The sequence below is a fragment of the Cupressus sempervirens genome, chromosome 8 (assembly GCF_028749045.1).
Source record: "Cupressus sempervirens isolate cs-2001-9-10 chromosome 8, ASM2874904v1, whole genome shotgun sequence".
NCBI classification, from domain to species: domain Eukaryota; kingdom Viridiplantae; phylum Streptophyta; class Pinopsida; order Cupressales; family Cupressaceae; genus Cupressus; species Cupressus sempervirens.
In genome coordinates this window covers 840,199,914-840,207,995 of record NC_143125.1, presented here as the reverse complement: position 1 = coordinate 840,207,995, position 8,082 = coordinate 840,199,914, and the positions used below count along the sequence as shown (strand labels likewise).

The following is an 8,082-nucleotide window of genomic DNA, read 5'->3' as shown; positions in this document are numbered from 1 at the left end:
ACTAGAAATACCAAATATTTTCCCATTTTTTTGGAACTTTGGTGAGTGCACGCCAAATATGTTTGCCCATTTTTTTTGAACTTGGATATGGTTGGGAAGGCAGGATGAAATTGTGTGTCTTTTTCACTCACATTTTCTGAACTTTGGTGAGTGCAGATATCGGATTGGCATTTCTCATAGGGTTTGCCCATGAAAAAATTTTCTTGCAGGTGCCCTATGTCGACTTGGCCCACTGTGGAACTATTCTTTCAATACCAGCTATGACTGACTAGTGAGAGTGAATAGCATTCGGGTGGTTGACCATAGCCTGTGTCGGATACTTGTTTCTCATTCTCATCAACATGACACACATGAGATTATGATAACTGGTCCTAAAGCTACAATGCATTTTCTTTCGAATGAGAATGAATTAGGCCATTGGGCATTCTTTTCTCATATAGAGGCCCTTGCTTGTCTACATACAGGAGTATTGCATCTGCTTCCACTTTTATTAAAAGGTAAAATAGTATAGTTGTTGTGTTTTCATCATCCATTTAATGGGAAAACTCATTGTTTGGAAGCAGTCTATTTAGCTTAAAGAAGATCTAACATAAACTCTTCCAATATTGTATATAAAGTTGGATAAGTTGCTTCAAGATAGTTCAAAGAGTATAAACATAATTCATAAAGTTGAGCCAGTCAATAAGTTCTTGAATCAGATGCAAACAAACAAAATTGTTTTCCCAAATTGGAAGTAGTAGTCTAAAATAGTAGTTGAACAGAGCTTAACTTAATGGGTGTTTGTAAATTGATTATTACAGGGTTTACCAAGTGATATTGAAAAGTGGGTCCTTTGTCTTAAAGGAGAAATTTTACATTTTTAGGGCACACGACTCTTACTAACCTAGTTAAGCATTCATGAGCCATCAAAGATCATTATTCAACATAAAACAAGCAAGGCTTCGATGTGGGCTTGTTGGATAAGGTATGTATAGTTGGAAGACAAGGAGCTCTTTTTATACTTTCTGATTTATGATTTCCTTCAATAATCCATATTAATTACAACTGCATAATCAAGTGAACATACCATCCTACAACATAGTTTGTAAATATATTTTTTTATACATTTCCTAAACACTAGCATAATACCAAACAGTTGTCAGTTTCTTTTATCAATGTTTTAAATACATATCTAGCTCATTTCAAACATATTCTTATCATATTGTTCTTCTGGACCCTTTGATACCATGTGTTGGTATTGATAATCACCCTTTTTGCAGTTAGCAAACATGAAAGCAATTAACTATTAAGGTCACTCAACAGTCATTCTTTGAACATTTAACAAAAAATGGACTTTTCGTAAGCTTCCTTGATAAATAACTTGACCATTTCTTGAGAATAGTGCATACTAAATAGAGAATGAGTAGTCCAATCTCTTGAACTCCATTGTTAGAAATTACTATCAAGATCACAAATAAAATCCTAACCATTCCAATGTGAATTTAACATATGTGCACCTGCATTATTCTTGCAAATATAGTGTTATTCACAGGATTGCCTCTTATTCTAGGAGCAATTTTTTGTTTTGATTTGACATTATTTGATTGCACCTTTGGACATTTTGTTGTCTTTCACTTCCATCATTTTGACATCATTAGGATTCTTGGCATTGTCATGAGACTCTTTAACAAAAATACTACCAACTCTCCCTTGATCTTGTTTCAAATTCTTTTGTCTCAAACTATAATTATTTCTTACCTGACAAACAACTATTATAGTAAGATGGCCTCCTCAAAATATTTTTCCTTCCATATGAATCAAGAATATTTATGGAAGCAGTCTGCTGACTTTCTTCATAATAAATGAGAACTTGTAGAGGGCGACCCCTAGCACACACGTTAGATGGATATGCTTGAAGTCATGGGTGACCCTCATGGTCTTGAATTTAATTCTACCTTTGGGTTCAAATGGTGAGAGTGCCTTGCCTACTGCTGCTCTGCACCCATGGGGGACTAGTCTCACCCTAAGCTCGCACTGGCTGCTAGTCATCGCTGGGCTAAGGTCACGGGGACACCCCCATGTAAAAATAAAAATAAAAATAAATGAGAACTTGCTACTATTAAATATCCTCATGTTGTCTGTGTGATCTGCTATATCATTATCAATATGATCTTTTGAAGAAGAATGCCCTCCCTTTGCAAAGTGTGATGTAGTAGACAACATATTGTATTTACATCTTCTCTTATTTATAGTCTGTAGTATTGGGATAATATCCCCTCTAAATTTCATTTGAACAAAATGAATGTTCAAAGAACACTATTTTATACTTTTTTGGATCTTTAAGTTACTAAGGGATCAAGTAAGAAATGCAAAAATGCATTTAAGACACCTACCTACAACTTATCCCAATAAATGTGTAGTTAACCTACCATTTGATGATTACTAAGGTCAAGAAAGATGAGTACTAAAATGTATGAGGTGGAAAACATTTCATACACTCAGCAGCTAAATCTGAGGTCCTGCTCAGAAACAATGGTTCAAAAAAATATCACAAAATTATCTTCACATTTAGGAAAATGCTTTATTGTTTCAACTTCGGATATATGACTTCAACACCACCCATGAATGGTTTCAAAACTTCTGGAACAATTATAGACCCAGCTTCCTATTGAAAATTTTCAAGTATGGATATAATCATTCTAGGTACAACACAAGCTGTTGCATTTAACGTATGTACAAACTGCAATGGTGGCAATGGGGTTTTCCCTTTCTTGGGCTTGACAGTCACTGAAAGAGTTGATTTTGCACTTACAGGTCAAAATCAAATATTAAGTTGACAAATTTGGTAATCTATGTAGTTTGATGCACTAGATATCTGAAAATAAGAAAATTTGTATAATTATTACATGGATATTTGTAGAGGCATATTTTTTTCCTATATACCAATCAAATATTGTCCTTGTTGAATGACATTACAGTTTAGGGTATACCTCACCATACCACCCTAGACTTGGCATACATGCCTCCACATCATACTTGCGGTATGTTGGTGCACCTAAGTCTTCAGAAGGTATGTCTAGAGTCTTACCAAAAATCAAAAATTGTAAAACAAAAAAATAAAAAAATAATGTTGTATAATCAATTAAATAGCCAAAGATTTCCAACTCACTTGAAGTGTAATCCAAGTGAAGAAAAGAGATCTTCCTCAATGCTAATTAGCTCCTCAAGGAATAATTCACTTTCCTTTGGATGACATATCACAAACATTTCAACCTTACTGAACTAATGGACACGGTACAAACCCCTACCCAACAACCCAGAAAAAATAGCTATACTTTAGGCAATAGAAATTCAAAAAAAAATTAGTTCACTAATCACTCACCAGAAGGAGCTGAGGAATCTATATAACACATATCTGTTATATTCAGTTATGAAGCATTTCAAACAACAAAGCAGTGTGCAACCATGGTATCTTTTCATCATTATGACTTGGAGTCTCAATCATCTGTCACCAATATTCTATTTGTGGATAGTGGGCACAACTTAGTATATAAAGAAATAAGAATGGAGGCATAAAACATAGGTATGTCTGATTGCAAAAATAATTATTTTTCATAAAATTGAATGACTCATATATCCAGACAGGTTAAGGGAAAGTGATGAATGAAGAAATCCTCTTGCACTTTTAACTAGCTATAACTGCAAGAGAGGATTGGGTTCAAACTCAATGAATGCACCTGCCATGTAACTATAAGAGAGCTGGAACACATTGGTGCTCTCCTCCAAGTACTAATATTTTAGTCTAGTGGAGTAGAGGCAAGTGAAGGGAATCAAGAAGTTTCACTTCACAGGCTAAGAATCCATTTCCATTGCCTTTGTCCACACATTAAAGAAGCTACAGGGGGAACCATGTATGGGGGATGAGCTCACAATGACATGCACACAATGATGTAACCATAAAAAATCCTACCCCACTACAAGATAATAAGTCATGGTAGAAAAAAAAGAATAACAATTCAGACCAAAATGATTGCATTAGTATATAACAACTAATGCCTTATTCCAGAGGTTTCCATTTACAATGCAAGTGATACAGGGAGGGTCTTTCATAAATGTGCCATTTTTGTGATAGCATTAGTACCATTTTAAGGACCAATAGTTGTCAATTAAAAGCTAACCATTACATTTAAAAATGTATAGTCATCTAATAAAATACCTTAGCCAACAAATAAAATAATAAAACTAGTTAGCATAACATGTATTAACATAACAAAGGTCACTCTTGAAATTGAGTGAATATTTTTGACAACCTTAATGACCAATGAAATACACACATTAGAGGGATATACTCCCCAAATAATGAGCCCAAAGCTTAACTTGAAAACAAAGATTATTGACACTCATCCAAACGTACTACCAATCTCCATTAAAGTATACATGTAAGGGTTCATGAGGGGAGATTCAAGTCCCTTACAAGAACTAGGGACCTCAACCTATCCTACCAAGAGAGATCAGACCTTTAGCCAGGGAGGTTTATTGACAATTACTAACTTGAAAGCATGTTCTATTTTCCAATATGAAATATAGTTTCTTTTGAGCATGCATTTGTTTTCAACTTGACATAGTTGCAAGATATTAGTAGAATATAAGTTGACGATACATTTTATGTGGTATTATACAAATCAAAGTACTCAAGAAATTGTTGATTTTACATGTTCAATGGTCTCCATTATGTAGATAATAATGATTTTACCAAACATTTTGCACACCGTTCCACATAGTGTTATCAATCCTAAGCAACATTAATGAGTATCTTGTAACTTAATGAATCTAAACATTGGCCCTTTCAAGAACCTCAAACCAAATTTTTTATTAGTATGGAGTGCATACAAGTTACAGACATTTTGTTTAGTTGAACAATTTTTTCATATTTCAAGAAACGTATGTTGGATGGAATAGATTACCTTTTATTTAATGCAATCATAGTTTCCAATGTTGATGTAATGCAATAAAAATTAATACAGCAGAAAACATGTGCACTTCCATTCACTCAAGAGAGTGACACTTCTATAAAAAAAAAATGCAATCATACCTTATTGCATAGCCTACAACACCAGCCTCTGTGTGAAAGCAATGTGAAAAAGCAACATGTTTTATTGGCAAGAGTGTGTCAGCTACAATGCAATCCATGTACATTCCCCCTTTTGGGATCTCTGAGGTTCCTGCTAGACACTAGTCTGTTCCATATATAGAATATACCTACTCAAAACAAAATTAGTATATCTGTATCATGGTTGTTCAAATTTTCAAATGCACCATCTTATCTTTAAACCTTTGATCTTCTTATAACTCCAATGATTTATGACTTGAACCTTGGAACATATAAAAAGGACAACTAAGACAATAAATTATTAATGATAGAAATAGTTTTGTCAATCAAATTTTGTATCATAAAAGGACTTAACACCTAGGTATTCTCTGCCCGGGGTTGAAAGCCACACTTTTCAAGAACATATGCCCAAATAATATCAGGGGTACTCAAAGGCACATATCCTCTTCTTGTGAGTTCTGGTAGAGCCCAGTTAATGAGTCTCATCTCCAATAAAATAGCCTCATTTTTTAGGTAATTGAACTTTGAGCCACCTAACTTGCACCATAAATACATGGTCAACAAAAGTTCCATTTTCTTTCTAAGCTATTGCTAGATATTTGAGGGATCTAAAAATACAAGCTTGAAAACCCACCTACTTGTTAATGAATGATATGAGAAACTCTATAATCAATGTTTCATAGGACACAACACTTTATGAAGGTTTTGCAAATGAGGTAGCAAGCTAAGTTGGCTTGTTAATTGCACTTGAATCAGAGTAGCACTGTCACAGTTGAGCTCTCAAGAAGTCATAATGTTTCATTTTTGTGAGCATCACCTAGATGCAGTGAGTGCTAAGTGGATTATTCAGGCTTGTGAGAGATGGGTATTCTTAACCACTCCTATTCGAAACTACATGATTAAAAATCTTGATAAAAAATCTTGATAAAAAATCACATAATTACAAGTTGGTTCAAGCAATCTTTTCAGAACCCTTATTACAATTTTAAACCCAACCTAGGTTGCCAAATTAGCAAGTTTTCATGTTGATTTCAGGTACAATTTGTCCAAATTCAGAATCTGATTTGAATTTTCTACAAATCCAAAGAAGTTTTGGAGTTTTCTCCTTTGAAAAATTTGGAATCATTGCATAACAAAATCGGACAAATCTAGAGCACACAATTCAAGAGTTCAATGATTTAGAAGCATGTTTGTTTGACTTTTTGAGTCTTTGACCCTTGCAAAACCCTAACAACAACATTGTTTTCTATTTTGTGTTTTTCTTTAATAGTGAAGGATAACATATGGAAAATAATAAATATCACCAACTCAAATAGCATAATATGCCACCTTATTTAAACTTTGATTCACCTCTAGTATACAATGATGCCATATCCTATAGCGGCATGGCCCATTACACCACTCCACAGTTGAGACACAAATCTTTTGTACCACACCAAAAATCACTTTCCCTGAAGAAAGTTCCAGTATTCAACATCAGAATGTTTCTAAAAACTTAATCTATTTTAAAAAATATTCATTATTTAACAATCCAAATTGGTTGTGGCAACCAATCAACTATGGGGCTTTATTTTAATAACAAAGAACCAAAATACATAATATACCACCTTTGAATCATGACTAGAGAATAAAGAGTATAAGATTTAATAAACCAAATTTGAATCACCAAAAGCATGGCTTTGAGATGGTAAATCTTCATGATACTTCCTACTATTCCAAAGTCTGCAAATATTTACAATTTCTTTATATTATTATATTTTAATATAGATTAATATTAACAGAATCACTAAATAATGGTTAAATGTGTATATTTACTATTTAGTTACATTTATTATTTCACAAAATAAAACAATATTCAGTTGTTAACATTTTACTACATTCATATTATTTATTTGTATTACTATAATAGTAGTATGCATTTATAACTTTTACATTTATCATACAGACATACCAGTGTACCCTACCTAACTCAAATTTGGTCACTTAGAATCTAGTTCAATGGGGCAATAAGTTCTTTTGTCAGCCAGAATAACACCTCAGAAACCTCCAAAATGGTACAAAATGCAATGAGTCAAGAGAGCCACCCAGAGGATCAGGAAAAGAGGATGATGTTTTCTAAAGAACGTGCACAATGAGCATAATTTTGTTAAAGTTTCACACTAGCCAAAGGAGAAACTACCAATATTATTATTTCTATTCAAAAAGTTAAGACCATACAGTAGAGCATAAGTACAAAGAGGGCTTTAAAAAATCTTAGAAGACATGTCTTAAAGCAAGATCCACATCAGAGGCTTTCATTTATCGATATAGATTTCCTGATAACTGATTAACTTCACAAAGGAATAAGTTTTTTTTGATGATATTGAATGTCTTCTTTTCATTCATCAAAGTTTAATACCAAATTGCAGATTGATCCATTTAGAAGAATGATCATTGATGTGAACTTATTCTGAGCTTATGTTCACAATCTCATCTCTATTTTAATGCTTTCTAGTTTATCTATATATTGGGTGACATATTGAGCTTATAGAAATGTATGAATATTTAATTTGTCTGATAAGATCAACTTTTAAATGGTTTGTTCATACATTGAATATATAAAATAGTGTGAAAGTATATCCTTCTATAGAGTTCCCTATTGTACTAGAGGATGTAGAATTGACTAGATTGAGCTGAAAGAATGGTACTGACTAAATTAAGCCTTTCAAATTTTAGTCAATTCAATGGATCAGTGACAATGGACAATGGGGAAGGTGATTTCATTCCAATTAAAGGGTTAAGGAAGATTGGAAGATGGTTTGAGATCCCAACAAGTGCAGAATGATATATATACACACACTTTTGAAGTTTTCATCCTTAATAGAAAGTGATTTCATTTTTGACATCTCACATTTTACTTACATTTAATGTGAAGTGTATTAGACTTGAACAGAAAATTTGGTAAACATATAGAGTCGGTACATATTTGGACTTGTGTATTGGGAACATACTGA

General features: G+C 33.1%; 1 pseudogene; it reads right to left on the bottom strand.

The window, feature by feature from the left end:
• Nucleotides 1–2,560: 2,560 nt before the first annotated feature.
• On the bottom strand, nucleotides 2,561–5,662 carry LOC149545035 (serine--tRNA ligase, chloroplastic/mitochondrial-like; annotated as a pseudogene).
• Nucleotides 5,663–8,082: the final 2,420 nt, after the last annotated feature.